Genomic DNA, 14,769 nt, shown 5'->3' on the forward strand with positions numbered 1-14,769 from the left:
GACAGACATCTCAATATGTTATGAAGAAGATGCCACCGCTTGGATCTACCCCAACTGGGCCCCTGGGGTGACAATTTTTTTTTTTTTAACCAGCCCCTCAGGTCTCTGAGGATTTTGGATGGAATACTCGGTTAAACCAACATTTTAGGTGCATGTCCAAGGATTTTTGGTGGAATTTTGCTTTAAGGTGGATGTGTGAGGACCTTGTAGGTGGAACACTTCCTGAAACCAACCTTTTAGGTCAACATTCAAAGCTTTAAGGTGGAATATTCCTTTACACCAACCTAAATTTCATGTTTCGATCATTTTCAAGTGAGAAACCTCAATCCAGACTCCTCATAATGACGTTTGAGATTTATGCTGCTGTTAGTTGTTTAGTCCAGACTAAATGACAGAAATCCACAACTGTAAATTTATTTCAGGACTCGGTTATTAAATGTCAAAACAATCCATGTGACTCTAAAAAACTCAACAGCTTTACAAACTAAGAATAAACTCTCCACAAGGATCCAAAATAAGTTGGACTTCTACATGAGAGCTTTAATTATTCTTCATCTACTTCCTGAAAAGTTTGGTCAATAAAAAAGACAAAAACTAATATTTTCAGCTGAACTAAAGACAGACTTTGTGATTTTTCTGCTCACATGTTGTGTTGTAAACGTATTCTTTCAAATAAATATCCTCCTAACCCCCTGGAAACCAACGTTTGTCCTGTTTTTGTGTTGCTCCTCGGCGACCCTAGACAGCCGGGTCCTAATGTTTTTGAAGCAACACACCATACTATGACGTTTTTACAATGATGGTTCTACTATGGAGCCAGTTTGACATGTTCAGGTGTTCTTTGTGTGAAAACTCAGAGATTTCAGGTATCAGAAGGTGGTTTTTAACTTTCTTTGTTAACTTTCTGCCTCAACTTTAAACTAAATTTCCTTCACTAACCCAGCCCTCTGGACTTCCAGTAAGCTGTGTTCCTATTGGCTGTCCAGGTGGCTGATTGGTGTTATCAGGAACACCTGAGCAGCTCACTGTCTTCCTGTTTTATTTGGCTGCAAACATTTCCTCTGCTTCCCTTCACCACTGAACCGGGTTTGGCTCCGTTGCTTCAGTTTGTTCTTTAGGCGTTGGCTTGCAGCTTCCAGCAGTAAAATAGACTTTAATGTGTTTCTTGGTGTGTTTTAGGGCTTTGTACTGGATAGTTGTCTTGGTGAATGTGGTTCTTTAGCCACAGTTAGCACATGGTGCTAATGTGTGCAGTGATTAGTGGATTTGGTACAGCTGAGTTGTGTCTTTATCTTGGCTGTAGTGAGTCTCTAGAGGTTTTTGGTCAGACACATTCTGTATTCTTGTTTGAGAACCAACTTTGGTGGTCCAGAAGGTAAGAGTTCCTGTCCTGATTCTCTGTTTAAAGAAGTTCTCTGGTAGGCTGCAGGAGACTTTAGCGTTTGGGTTGTGCTAGTTTGGTTTTTGTATGGTTTCATTTGGACGACTATCTTGAGGCCCCTCCATGTGGTTTAGTGAGGTTTTCTGGAACAGTTCTACAAAGCAACCTGCAGCAGAAGAGACTTTGAGAGTTTTTAGGAAGTTCTGGAGACCAGACTTTAGAGCAGCAGAAACATTTATCAGCAGTTTGAGCAGGAGAAGGTGAGCTTCAGAGTAGAAATGAGACGGAAACCTTCTTGACCCGTGTGGTGAGGTCCTGTACCAAGAGTTTGAGCAGGTTGTGAAGAGTCTGTAGTTCTTTGGTCTGAAAGCACAAGAAGAGTCGACTCATTAAAGGTGAAAACAGGAGATATTGTTGCTTCTTCTGTCGCTCTGCAGTTTCCAGTTTCCTTAAACTGAATATCAAGTTTATATTTTAAATGATTTCCCATGTGAGCCCAAGAAGACGTCAATAAACTCCCTCCATCCCCTGGACACAACATATTTGATTACCATGCTAAATTTTTTTTTTTTTTTTTTTTTAAATATATGTTTGAGTTTTAATCATAGTTTTAGCATAGTTTTTTGTTTGTTTGCTTGTTTAGTTTTGTCATGTGTGAGAAAGGTGCTAAACAAATAAAGTTGAATTGATAAACTGAATAATTGACTAACTCATGATTGTGACAACAAAAGTATTTTCATTGTGATTTAAGGGTTTGTTTCATTTTTAAGGTTGGGGTTAAAATCTTGACAGAAAAAAGATTAAAGAAATAAGCTACATTAACAAAACGCAATGAAATCAAAGGAAAAAACATTTAATGCAATAAAACTTTTAAAAAGAAAATTAAACATTAAATACAATTAAATGATTTTAAACTGGCAAAATATTGCATTAGCTTATTAAACAGAAGCTACAAAATATGTAATTATGAAAATAAACAAAATTTTTTGAACAAAAATATTAAACATTAAAGATGAAATATTTTAGATAATTAAACATTTAAAAAATACAATTAAACAAGAACATTAAACATTTAAAAAATACTAAACATTTAATTAGATTATTAAACTTTTGAAAAGACAAAACATTTAATTAAAAGAAAATTAAATCTTAAAGACAATAAAACTTTAAATAGGAATTAAACAGAAAATACAATGAAGCATTTAAAAAGAAAATTAAACATTAAAAGGTGGTAAAACATTTAAAATGAAAAACCTTAAAGATTTAATGGAAAAATTAAACATTGGGAAAGAAAAGGAAAATTTTCAAACAAGCCGATAAAACATTTGAAAAAACAATTAAACATTAAAAAGACAAAACATCTGGAAATCAAATCAGACATTAGAAAAGAATAAAAGGTGAGAAAAGAGCAAAGCTAAACATTTAAGAAGAATCAAACTACAGACACAACATTTGAAAAGACACCAGTTAGACTTTAGAAGATCAAATTAAACAGAAGAGACAATAAAATGATCAAAAAGAGCAAAAACAGATAAAGGTTTTAAAGTGTTTTCTAGTCTGAAATGAAAACATCAAGTTGTTTCTTCAAACATTTCCTCTTTCTATGTTCTTGGTTTGATTGTGGACAGATTTACTAAGAACTCAGAAAGCTCAGAAAACTGCTTTCCAGATAAAGTCTACGAGTAGTTGAAGGCATGGATCAAACTAATGTTACCTTCTGATCTCCACAAACTTTACTGTTAAGTGAAGAGAATCAAAGTTTGTTGAGGATTTCTAAAAAATCCACAGGTGAAGGTCTGAGAAGAACTCAGATGGATGGTCTAAATGTGAAATCAAGACTCATGGTCACAAGTTTTAAGGCTTCTGTTAACCATAAAGTTCAAACTAACAGAGAAGTACTGAGAAACTTTTAAGATTTCAGTCCTCAGACAGTCTAAAGGTTCAAACTAACAGAGAAGTACTCAAGAACCTTTAGGTTTTCAGTCCTCAGACTGTGGAAAGGTTCAAACTAACAGAGAAGTACTCAAGAACCTTTAGGTTTTCAGTCCTCAGACTGTGGAAAGGTTCAAACTAACAGACAAGTACTGAGAAACTTTTAAGATTTCAGTCCTCAGACTGTCTGAAGGTTCAAACTAACAGAGAACTACTCAAGAACTTTTCGGATTTCAGTCCTCAGACTGTCTGAAGGTTCAAACTAACAGAGAACTACTGAGGAACTTCGAAGATATCAGTCCTTGGACTGTGTGAAAGTTCAATCCAACAGAGAACTACTGTGGGTCTTAGAAAATTTCAGCCCTCAGACTGTGTGAAAGCTCAGGTCCTGAGGACTCGGGAGGTGTGGAGGCTTTGGAAAGTCTTGGAACTGAGGGTTCAACCCTCCAGCACAAAGGCTGAAGTCCAACCTCCTGAGAAAAACGGTCGAGTCGAGACTCGAGTTAAAAAAAAACTCGAAAACGACAAAAAATAGATGATAAATGCGCAAAAAAAAGAAGAATTAGTATCTGAGCGAGTAGCTCAGGAGGATAAGAAGAGGACTACCAAGCGGAGGGTCGCAGGTTCAAGACCCACCACCGGCATTTTCTTTCTTTGTCTTTGTCAGAATTTTGAGAAAATTTAAGAAGTGTCTGGTCTTGAACCAGCGACCTGCAGCTCCATAGGCAAATCCTTAACTCACTGAGCTACAGATCAGATACAAAGAAATAAATTCGTCGTCCCTTTGACATCGTAGTTCCTGAAGTGACCACATGGGCAGACCCAGGGCGGAGTCTGGGTGGAGTCAGGGCGGAGAGTAGGCGGGGAGGTGGGTGGCGGCCTCCCCCCTCTACTCCCCCACCTCCCCCCACTGCCCACCACACCTTCCCCCGCCCGACGAGTTCTTCGAGTCTCCACGAGTTCTTCGAGTCTCCACAGGTTTTCCCGAGTTTCTGGAGTTTCCACCAGGTCGGAGGCAGAACAAGCTGTCATGAAGAGGTGTTGAAGTCGGCCAGGATGGACTGAATTTTTACAGCGACAAGAAGGAAGACCACTAGAAGAGCAGGTCTTTAACCACCATCCATAAAATCCATGGAGTCGCTCCAGAGAAATGAAGGGAGGTCAACTTTTATCAACTTCCATCCAGATGTTCAACTTGATATCTTTACTTGGACCTTTTTAGCACCACAAACCTTTAGTATCACACTTTATCATCATTTATTAGGACTTTAATGGAATCTACCAGCAGATTTAGTTTTTGTTGACAAACTTTATTCTTCTCATCGTGGGACTGCAGTATTTAAAACTGTTCCTTCTATTTGACCTCATGTTTATTAGTTTTAGTGGAGAAAGTTATTTTAGTTGTCGATTAGTCTCTTAAAAACCAAATAATAAATTGGATTAGTCAAGAGGTTAAAATTTCTTACTTTGTCATATTTTAAATATGACAAAAAATATAAAAATAAAGTGTCTTGAGACAATTTGACCTGTATTTGGCGTTATATGAATAAAATTGAATTAAAATTGTATGTATCTTGTAATGTTGGAGTAATTCAGCCATATATGTTGGAAAACACATTTTCTTTGTCCATTAATCTGCTGATTGTTTTCTCCAGTAATTCATTTCTTGTTCTGGTTTATAAAATGTCAAACCCAAATATATTCAGTTTACTGTCATAAAAACCAAAAAGATTTACATTCATGATGCAGGAATCAAGCAGTTTTTCACTTTTTATCTTAGTTTAGTCAGAAAGATAGTTGATAATGTGTGAATTGTTGCAGCTTGTGAGCCGTAGAAGGTTTTAATCTTTGGGGCCGAGTGTCAGAAAACATTTAGAAACAAACATCAGCAAAGTACTCAAAGATTTGAACATCATTTGCATGACAATGCCAAGTTAAAGGACATTTATTTCCAACGTAAATGTGTGATATTCATCCTCTGGAGCTTTCTCTTCACATCGTCTTCCACCTGGACTGGTTTGGTCGGGAGCATGTGCAACAAACATTTGAAAAACTGCACTTTAACATCAATGAATGACACTGAAGTTTAATCTCTACATAAATGAGACTCAGTCTGGATGTGCTGCTCTGTCATTAATTCCCAAGTTTAGGGAAAGTTCAAACAAAAGAGGACGGTTCAGATAAGACTTGCATCTCATTAAAGGTGAAAACAGGAGATATTGTCTTACATCTCAGACTTTCTGAGCTTCAGCACCTCTAGCAAGATATTTTAACAACAAGCAACTCAAGAGATCCAGAAGTTGGAGAGAGTTAGCTTTAGCTGAGCCAAAGAACATGTGGGACGCTAACCTAGCAAACATTTCAGACTTTTCTCTGTGAATTCTGAGAAATAATTTCCTATTTAATGACAGAGCAACACATCTTAACTCAGTTTCATTAAAACAGACTCTAATTCAGTGTCATCCATCCATATTAAAGTGCAGTTACCCAAAATGTTTGTTGCATGAGCTCCAACAAAACCTGTCCAGGTAGAAGGCCACTTTGACAAACAGGAAGTGGACGATTCCAAGCAGATTTATAGAAGGGGGAACCGGACTGTCCTAAGTGTGGTCGAGTATAAAGGGGTGTTTTGTGGGTTTTTAAGGTTGATAATGATTATCAGTGAGACATTTGGAGTCTATATTCATTTGGATATCCATTTGCAGTAAATGAAAGTATTTAAAATCTTGGAGTTAAACTTACAAGAACACAAACTTTAACAGAAAACTTTGTTGATACGTTTTTGTTTTGTTTACAGATGTTAAGTTAAAGGAGTTTTATTCGTGACGTATAACCAATCAAATCACTCCAGAAGACAGAGCGACCACAGGTAGATAAAGGTTCAGAGCCAAAGTAGCGCCATTTTTAAATGTATTTATTGCCGTAAACCAGTAAAAAATAAAATACTGATAATCAGTAAATCAGTCAGCCCACAATTACTACAATTCTACAATGTATGTCTCTTTCCTTTGACTTGTAATTTGTACACTATACGATGTATATGATGGTGTTTTTTCATAGCAAAGGCTATACTATGATGTTTTCTAAGAGACATAGGATAGGATACTACTCTGTGTGTTCTGGCCGCTGCACTCCTCCTCTGTTGTTTTCTGGATTGTACTCAGCTGCATGCCTTCGTCCACTCGGCCTCCGTTGACTCGTCCCGCCTGCCGTCTCTGGAGCTGAAGCTGGATTGGAACAGACCAAAGTACAGTCCAATCACGATGCCAGCTGCCTCTAAAAAGGCTCCTTCATCTGGTGGAACTTCTTCTGAGGGGAAGCTGAGCTGGCCCGGCAGAACTTTGGAGATGTGTTCCAGTGCTTGGTGGATGTGTGGGGAGATAGAGAGGGACCTTTGAATTGTTCAGAAAGGGAAACAGAGAACCCATTGGTAGTTTTAGATTAGGGTGCTACTGCAATGTGTTTTTGGGCTTGAAGAGGTGAACAGGAAGAGTTTTTTTTCGTATTGATTATCTTTTACTTTGTTCCTGGTTGGAATGAGCATCAATGTCAACATGAAGTTCACTTTTAGTTCTGTTTATTTTTATTTTACTAACACCCATTTGCTTTTAACCCCCTCACATGTTGTGTTGTTGTAAACTTCCTCTTTCAAATAAATACTCGTCTAACCCTCTGGAAACCAGTGTTTGGCCTGTTTTGATGTTGCTCCTCACCTACTTCAGACAGCCGGAACAAAACAACGTTTTGTGGACCAAAGGCTATACTATGACGTTTTCAGAGCGACATGCTACACTATGAAGTTTTTAGAGTGACATGCTATACTATGATGTTTTTTGGACCAAAGGCTATACTATGATGTTTTTAGGGTGACATGCTAGACTATGAGGTTTTTAGAGCGACATGCTATACTATAGGCTTTTTTAATTGACATATTACTATGATTTTTTTTGTTTTAGTTTTTTTTGTTGTTTTTTTAGCAACATATTATAAGAATTTGAACAGTTCTAAAAATTACTATACTTTTACTTGTGCAATGAAACATTATTCTATGGCATTTTTTAGATGACATATTATACTCTGATGTTTTCTCGAATAACTATTTTGACAATATACTGCACTATGACATTTTTTGAACCACATATCATACATGACAATTTTAGGAAACATCCTATCATTTTGCGCTTTTTGAACCACATAATAATCTGTTGGGTTTTTTTTGCCGACATGCTATACTATGAACTACAGGCCATACTATGTTATTCTTGAAAAGTATACTATACTTTGACATTTTCTGAACTACATCCTATACTATGGCATTATACGCAGTGCTTTGGCTACATGTTTATTTATAATCTAGATTTTTTTTCTGTTTTGTTTTTGACAGGATTACCACAGACGTGACTGTGAACACCGTTGACACCCACCTGAGGAAGACGCTGCCTAAGATCTCAAGGCTGCTTGGTCGTGGTCTTTCTGGTCCTGCTCCAGAACGCCTTCATCAACTACGTCTTCTTTTGAAGAGGCCCTCAGATGCTGCAATCTCTGACCTTAAGGAGGAACTGCTACTTTCACTCTGTAACGAGACGGCGGTTATTTTAAAGACCCAGACATACAAAACATAAGAGGGAAGTTTTTGAATTGTATTACAAATAGAAAATTCCCTAAAAATTATTTAAAAAATAATATTCTCAATATTTTCATATCAAACCAAGAGTTGTACTATGACGAGGAGGAGAGAGTTTATGGCTGCAGTAAATTTGGTGACACTACAGTGCATGAGAGTTATTTTTTTTTTATTTTACAAAAAAAATCCTTAATTAAAAAAAAAAAAAAATTAGTATCAAACCAAGAGTTGTGGTATGACCAGCAGGAGTCAGTTGCTGGCTGCAGTAAATTTGTTGAATATTTGTGTCTCTTCGCTGTTTGCAGCGGTTTTGCATTTTGCAGACTGTCCCTGTTCACTTGTCGCACAGCCGGCTGCTCATAGACACCAATGTTATTTCTGCAGCTTGAAAGACAGATACTTTTGATTAAACTGGGCTTGTAGCACATTGTCTACCTTACAACGATGGAAAAGAGCATCTGTTATGTTTAGACAATGTATATTTAATGAGTTATTGATGCCGGAAGTCCGAATTTGTGAATATCTTTCCGACTTTACCGAACTCTGTTTTGTTTCCTGACGCAGCGGAACAGATGTGATCAGAAAGAAGTCATTTTCCTTTTTCTTTTCTTTCTGGTTGACTTGATGCTGTCAGATGCAGATGTTGGAGCTGATTCTGATCTTTCAGGATAAAAAGCTGCTTTTCCTTCACAGACTTGTCAGGAAATTATTCTCTCAGATTTCCTCTGCTATTTATATTTTTATTATCTGTGATTATTTCATTATTTCTTGATTGTAAAAATAAAGTTTGAGGTATAAAGACTCATTTAGTTATTTTAATCCTTAAATCTTTGATGTAGCAGAACTGAACTTCCATTTTCCTTCTTGCACTTCTGATACTAGAACTAAACGTATCTTCAACACGGATCATCTGCTTTTAATGAATCAGCAGCAACATCACAACAACAAATGAGACAATTTTCAACAAATTAATGAAACTGATGTCATTTAAAAACTATCAGAGTCTGTTTTAAGTGTCAAATTAAAGCTGATCACTGACAACTAGAACATTAACGTTACTGTTTTCATCACATTTAAGTTTCCTGAACGTTACATTAACTCAATGAACTGATACATCATCTAGTGTTAAACTGAATAAGAATTCTTAATAATATAAAATGTAACTGAGCTGTACTAATTAAATCGAGATATTTCAAATTGCTATACTATGACGTTTTCAGAGCGACATGCTACACTATGAAGTTTTTAGAGTGACATGCTATACTATGATGTTTTTTGGACCAAAGGCTATACTATGATGTTTTTAGGGTGACATGCTAGACTATGATGTTTTTTGAGCCACATGCTATATTATGACGTTTTTAGAGCGACATGCTATACGATGATGTTCTTTGAACGACATGCTATACTATGACGTTTTTAAGAGCGACATGCTATACTATGATGTTTTTAGAGCGACATGCTATACTATGAGGTTTTTAGAGCGACATGCTATACTATGACGTTTTTAGAGCGACATGCTATACTATAGGCTTTTTTAATTGACATATTACTATGATTTTTTTTGTTTTAGTTTTTTTTGTTGTTTTTTTAGCAACATATTATAAGAATTTGAACAGTTCTAAAAATTACTATACTTTTACTTGTGCAATGAAACATTATTCTATGGCATTTTTTAGATGACATATTATACTCTGATGTTTTCTCGAATAACTATTTTGACAATATACTGCACTATGACATTTTTTGAACCACATATCATACATGACAATTTTAGGAAACATCCTATCATTTTGCGCTTTTTGAACCACATAATAATCTGTTGGGTTTTTTTTGCCGACATGCTATACTATGAACTACAGGCCATACTATGTTATTCTTGAAAAGTATACTATACTTTGACATTTTCTGAACTACATCCTATACTATGGCATTATACGCAGTGCTTTGGCTACATGTTTATTTATAATCTAGATTTTTTTTCTGTTTTGTTTTTGACAGGATTACCACAGACGTGACTGTGAACACCGTTGACACCCACCTGAGGGAGATGCTGCCTAAGATCTCAAGGCTGCTTGGTCGTGGTCTTTCTGGTCCTGCTCCAGAACGCCTTCATCAACTACGTCTTCTTTTGAAGAGGCCCTCAGATGCTGCAATCTCTGACCTTAAGGAGGAACTGCTACTTTCACTCTGTAACGAGACGGCGGTTATTTTAAAGACCCAGACATACAAAACATAAGAGGGAAGTTTTTGAATTGTATTACAAATAGAAAATTCCCTAAAAATTATTTAAAAAATAATATTCTCAATATTTTCATATCAAACTAAGAGTTGTACTATGACGAGGAGGAGAGAGTTTATGGCTGCAGTAAATTTGGTGACACTACAGTGCATGAGAGTTATTTTTTTTTATTTTACAAAAAAAATCCTTAATTTAAAAAAAAAAAAAAAAAAAATTAGTATCAAACCAAGAGTTGTGGTATGACCAGCAGGAGTCAGTTGCTGGCTGCAGTAAATTTGTTGAATATTTGTGTCTCTTCGCTGTTTGCAGCGGTTTTGCATTTTGCAGACTGTCCCTGTTCACTTGTCGCACAGCCGGCTGCTCATAGACACCAATGTTATTTCTGCAGCTTGAAAGACATACTTTTGATTAAACTGGGCTTGTAGCACATTGTCTACCTTACAACGATGGAAAAGAGCATCTGTTATGTTTAGACAATGTATATTTAATGAGTTATTGATGCCGGAAGTCCGAATTTGTGAATATCTTTCCGACTTTACCGAACTCTGTTTTGTTTCCTGACGCAGCGGAACAGATGTGATCAGAAAGAAGTCATTTTCCTTTTTCTTTTCTTTCTGGTTGACTTGATGCTGTCAGATGCAGATGTTGGAGCTGATTCTGATCTTTCAGGATAAAAAGCTGCTTTTCCTTCACAGACTTGTCAGGAAATTATTCTCTCAGATTTCCTCTGCTATTTATATTTTTATTATCTTTGATTATTTCATTATTTCTTGATTGTAAAAATAAAGTTTGAGGTATAAAGACTCATTTAGTTATTTTAATCCTTAAATCTTTGATGTAGCAGAACTGAACTTCCATTTTCCTTCTTGCACTTCTGATACTAGAACTAAACGTATCTTCAACACGGATCATCTGCTTTTAATGAATCAGCAGCAACATCACAACAACAAATGAGACAATTTTCAACAAATTAATGAAACTGATGTCATTTAAAACTATCAGAGTCTGTTTTAGTGTCAAATTAAAGCTGATCACTGACAACTAGAACATTAACGTTACTGTTTTCATCACATTTAAGTTTCCTGAACGTTACATTAACTCAATGAACTGATACATCATCTAGTGTTAAACTGAATAAGAATTCTTAATAATATAAAATGTAACTGAGCTGTACTAATTAAATCGAGATATTTCAAATTGAAAGAAACACAACATTGAAAGATTTCAGTCAATTAAACCTTAAATTCATTTACCTAAGAAAACCATCCTTTAATGTCTTACCTTAAAATTACCTACATTTAAAAAAATATATATATAGGTGCAAAGTAAAAGTTTCACACTAAAGATTAATCACTGATGAACATTTAATTGCTCAGCAGATATTCAGGACTACTGACAACACAGAACCTTAATCTTACAGTTTTAATATCATTTAGGTTTTCTAAACGTTACATTAATGTGAACCAGTGCCTCCATGAACAGTTTTATTAACTATATGCACTACATTGCAGTAACACAACACACTTCAGCTGTTTACATGACACACAACACAAACATCGTTAGCTTAATGCTACGTTAGCTTTAATCAGGCTACAACTGAGCAGCTAGCTCGGTTAGCATCGCTAACATTAAAACTAATATTTACCGGATGCTAACTTTCTTCTCTGGTCAACACATACTGAAACAAACTCCACCAACATCTGGAGTGCATGGCACACATTACATCTGACACTAAAGCTGCATATAAAGTGCATTAAAAGCGGCACCGATATGAAAATAAACATTAACTTACGGAACTATCAGTCCTTTCAGTGTCTGCTGGTAGAATCAGCTGAAGGCAGAAAACTGGTTAAAACAAGCCAACGGGCAGGAAAACTGTCTGTGGAAAATGTTCTGCTGCTCCACCGATAAATAAACCAACAGTTATTATATCAGAATTAATCCAAATGAGGAGAGCAGAGTCTCTGCTGCCTCCTCCATAGGACCTGTCAATCATTCCAGACCGGACTGTCAATCAAGTAACCCCGCCCCCTGGCTTCGCAAAACTTTAACGCTCTATATAAAATTCAATATTGATTTATTTTAAGATCGGCCACCTGATCTCTCATTTTGACCATGAAAACTAACGGGGAAAAATTATATACAGTCTATGCACGGTCCGTGTATGGATCTGGTAATTGGATTTTCCGTTCTGAAACAGGTATTGAAAAACAAAAAATGAGTGGTTATTTGATTTTCGTTTTAAATAGAAAAATTTTAATTTAAATATAAGGCGTTTTCCCTTTTCATGATCAAAAAGGGATATACGATTTTTTCTTTTAAATGCTTTTGTAACGAAGTCCAAACAAACCTGCAGAAATAAATCTCACGGTGTGGGATCACCAGAATTCATCAGTGATGTCCTGGTTCGAGGTTTAAAGACCAATATATTTCCCTACAAGAATTTCTGAGTCTTAGGCAGTAGGACAGGAATGATTTCATGCAGAGAATTGACACACTGATTCAAATCACTTATTTTTCTGAGATATCAATATTATTATTTAATTATCTCCAAGACACATCCAAAATTTTGTTTCAATAACAAATTATTTGGCCAAAATTAACAGATTTTTGCTGCCCTCTTTTTTTCTTAGTCCTTTACTCCCGTTGTGCACAACGTTTGGTCATTCCCATGTCACCTGTAGAAGCTGTACTCCCTGTCTCGACCAAAAAAATAAAAAATCCACTATTGTCGAAGGTCAGCGATCCAGTTCCTTCACCAGAAAGAAGGTCGGCGATCCAGCTCCTGCACCACAAAGGAGGTCGGCGATCCAACTCCTGCACCAGAACAACGAATCCACGACGACAGTTGGCGGCCACGGTCACTCCTGGCGGCAGACTTCAGCGCTGAGCTGCAGACACAGCTTTCCCTTCAAAGCTGATTCACCTCACACAGTCCGGTCCGCTATTACACAAAATACACATTTCAGACAATACGCTGGAAAGTCCCCGGTTTGGATCCTGTTTTCCTTGCTTCACAGAGAACTACCATTACATCTATCTGCCTCTACAGCCAGCATGGAAAAGAACGTGTACAGCGCAGTCCCGCTGCCACCTAGAGGAATTTACCACCAACCGTTCATCACTGCTGCAAAACTGTCGAAAATAACAACAGCTCATAATGAAAAGAAATAAATGACTTTACCAGGAATTTTATGTCTGAAACAGTGCAATAGGAAACTCATACCATCTGGATTATTTACTAAATATTATTCTATCCACATGGAATGTCCCACATATTGAATACTTAACAAAGCCATACTAATTTATAAAAATGAACTCTTAAACATGTGCAAAACATATGAACTATTTTTAAAAATTTCAAGAAAGAAATTTTCAGTTGGGTTACACTTTGATTTTCGTTTTATATTTAGAATAACAAGAAAGTAAAATCAGTAAGAGACAGAAACGAAAAAAGGTCCGTTTTTTCATTTTCTGAGACCGGAAGTGGTCATCAGAAAGTGTGGAGCCAAACGGAGAACGGTGCATAGACTGTACATACATTTTTTTTGTTAGTTTTCATGGTCAAAATGAGAGATCAGGTGGCCGATCTTAAAATAAATCAATATTGATTTTTATATAGAGCGTTAAAGTTTTGCGAAGCGAGGGGGCGGGACTACTTGATTGACAGTCTGGTCTGGAATGATTGACAGGTCCTATGGAGGAAGCAGCAGAGACTCTGCTCTCGTAGTTTGGATTAATTCTGATATAATAACTGTTGGTTTATTTATCGGTGCAGCAGCAGAACATTTTCCACAGACAGTTTTCCTGCCCGTTGGCTTGTTTTAACCAGTTTTCTGCCTTCGGCTGATTCTACCAGCAGACACTGAAAGGACTCTGATAGTTCGGTAAGTAAATGTTTATTTTCGTATCGGTGCCGCTTTTAATGCACTTTATATGCAGCTTTAGTGTCAGATATAATATGTGCCATGCACTCCAGATGTTGGTGGAGTTTGTTTCAGTGTGTGTTGACCATAGAAGAAAGTTAGCATAGTAAATATTAGCTTTAATGTTAGCGATGCTAACCGAGCTAGCTGCTCAGTCGTCGCCTGATTAAAGCTAACGTAGCATTAAGCTAACGATGTTTGTGTTGAGTTGCATGTAAACAGCTGAAGTGTGTTGTGTTCCTGTAATGTGGTTCATTAAGTTCATAAAACTGTGGCTGGTTGACATTAATATAATGTTCAGAAAACTTAAATGTCATAAAATCAGTAACGTTAATGTTGTAGTTGTCAGTAATCAGCTTTAATTTGACACTAAAACAGACTCTGATAGTTTTAAATGACATCAGTTTCATTAATTTGTTGAAAATTGTCTCATTTGTGTTGTGATGTTGCTGCTTATTCAATAAAGCAGATGATCCGTGTTGAAGATACGTTTAGTTCTAGTATCAGAAGTACAAGAAGGAAAATGGAAGTTTAAAAAAAAAAAAGCATGTCGCTCAAAAAACGTAATAGTATAGCATGTCGCTCTAAAAACGCCATAGTATAGCATGTCGCTCTAAAAACGTCATAGTATAGCATGTCGACCAAAAAACGTCATTGTATAGCA

At 36.4% G+C, this 14,769-nt stretch overlaps 1 long non-coding RNA gene across 1 annotated transcript; it reads right to left on the reverse strand.

The window, feature by feature from the left end:
• Positions 1-6,210: 6,210 nt before the first annotated feature.
• LOC129350305 (uncharacterized) lies at positions 6,211-13,261 on the reverse strand. The gene is made up of 3 exons (XR_008603662.1): positions 12,858-13,261; positions 9,979-10,127; positions 6,211-6,705 (listed from the first exon to the last, which is right to left on the reverse strand). It is a non-coding gene; the product is annotated as an uncharacterized LOC129350305 (long non-coding RNA).
• Between the last annotated feature and the right edge of the window lie 1,508 nt (positions 13,262-14,769).

Source organism: Amphiprion ocellaris, chromosome 13 (assembly GCF_022539595.1).
Source record: "Amphiprion ocellaris isolate individual 3 ecotype Okinawa chromosome 13, ASM2253959v1, whole genome shotgun sequence".
NCBI lineage: Eukaryota > Metazoa > Chordata > Actinopteri > Pomacentridae > Amphiprion > Amphiprion ocellaris.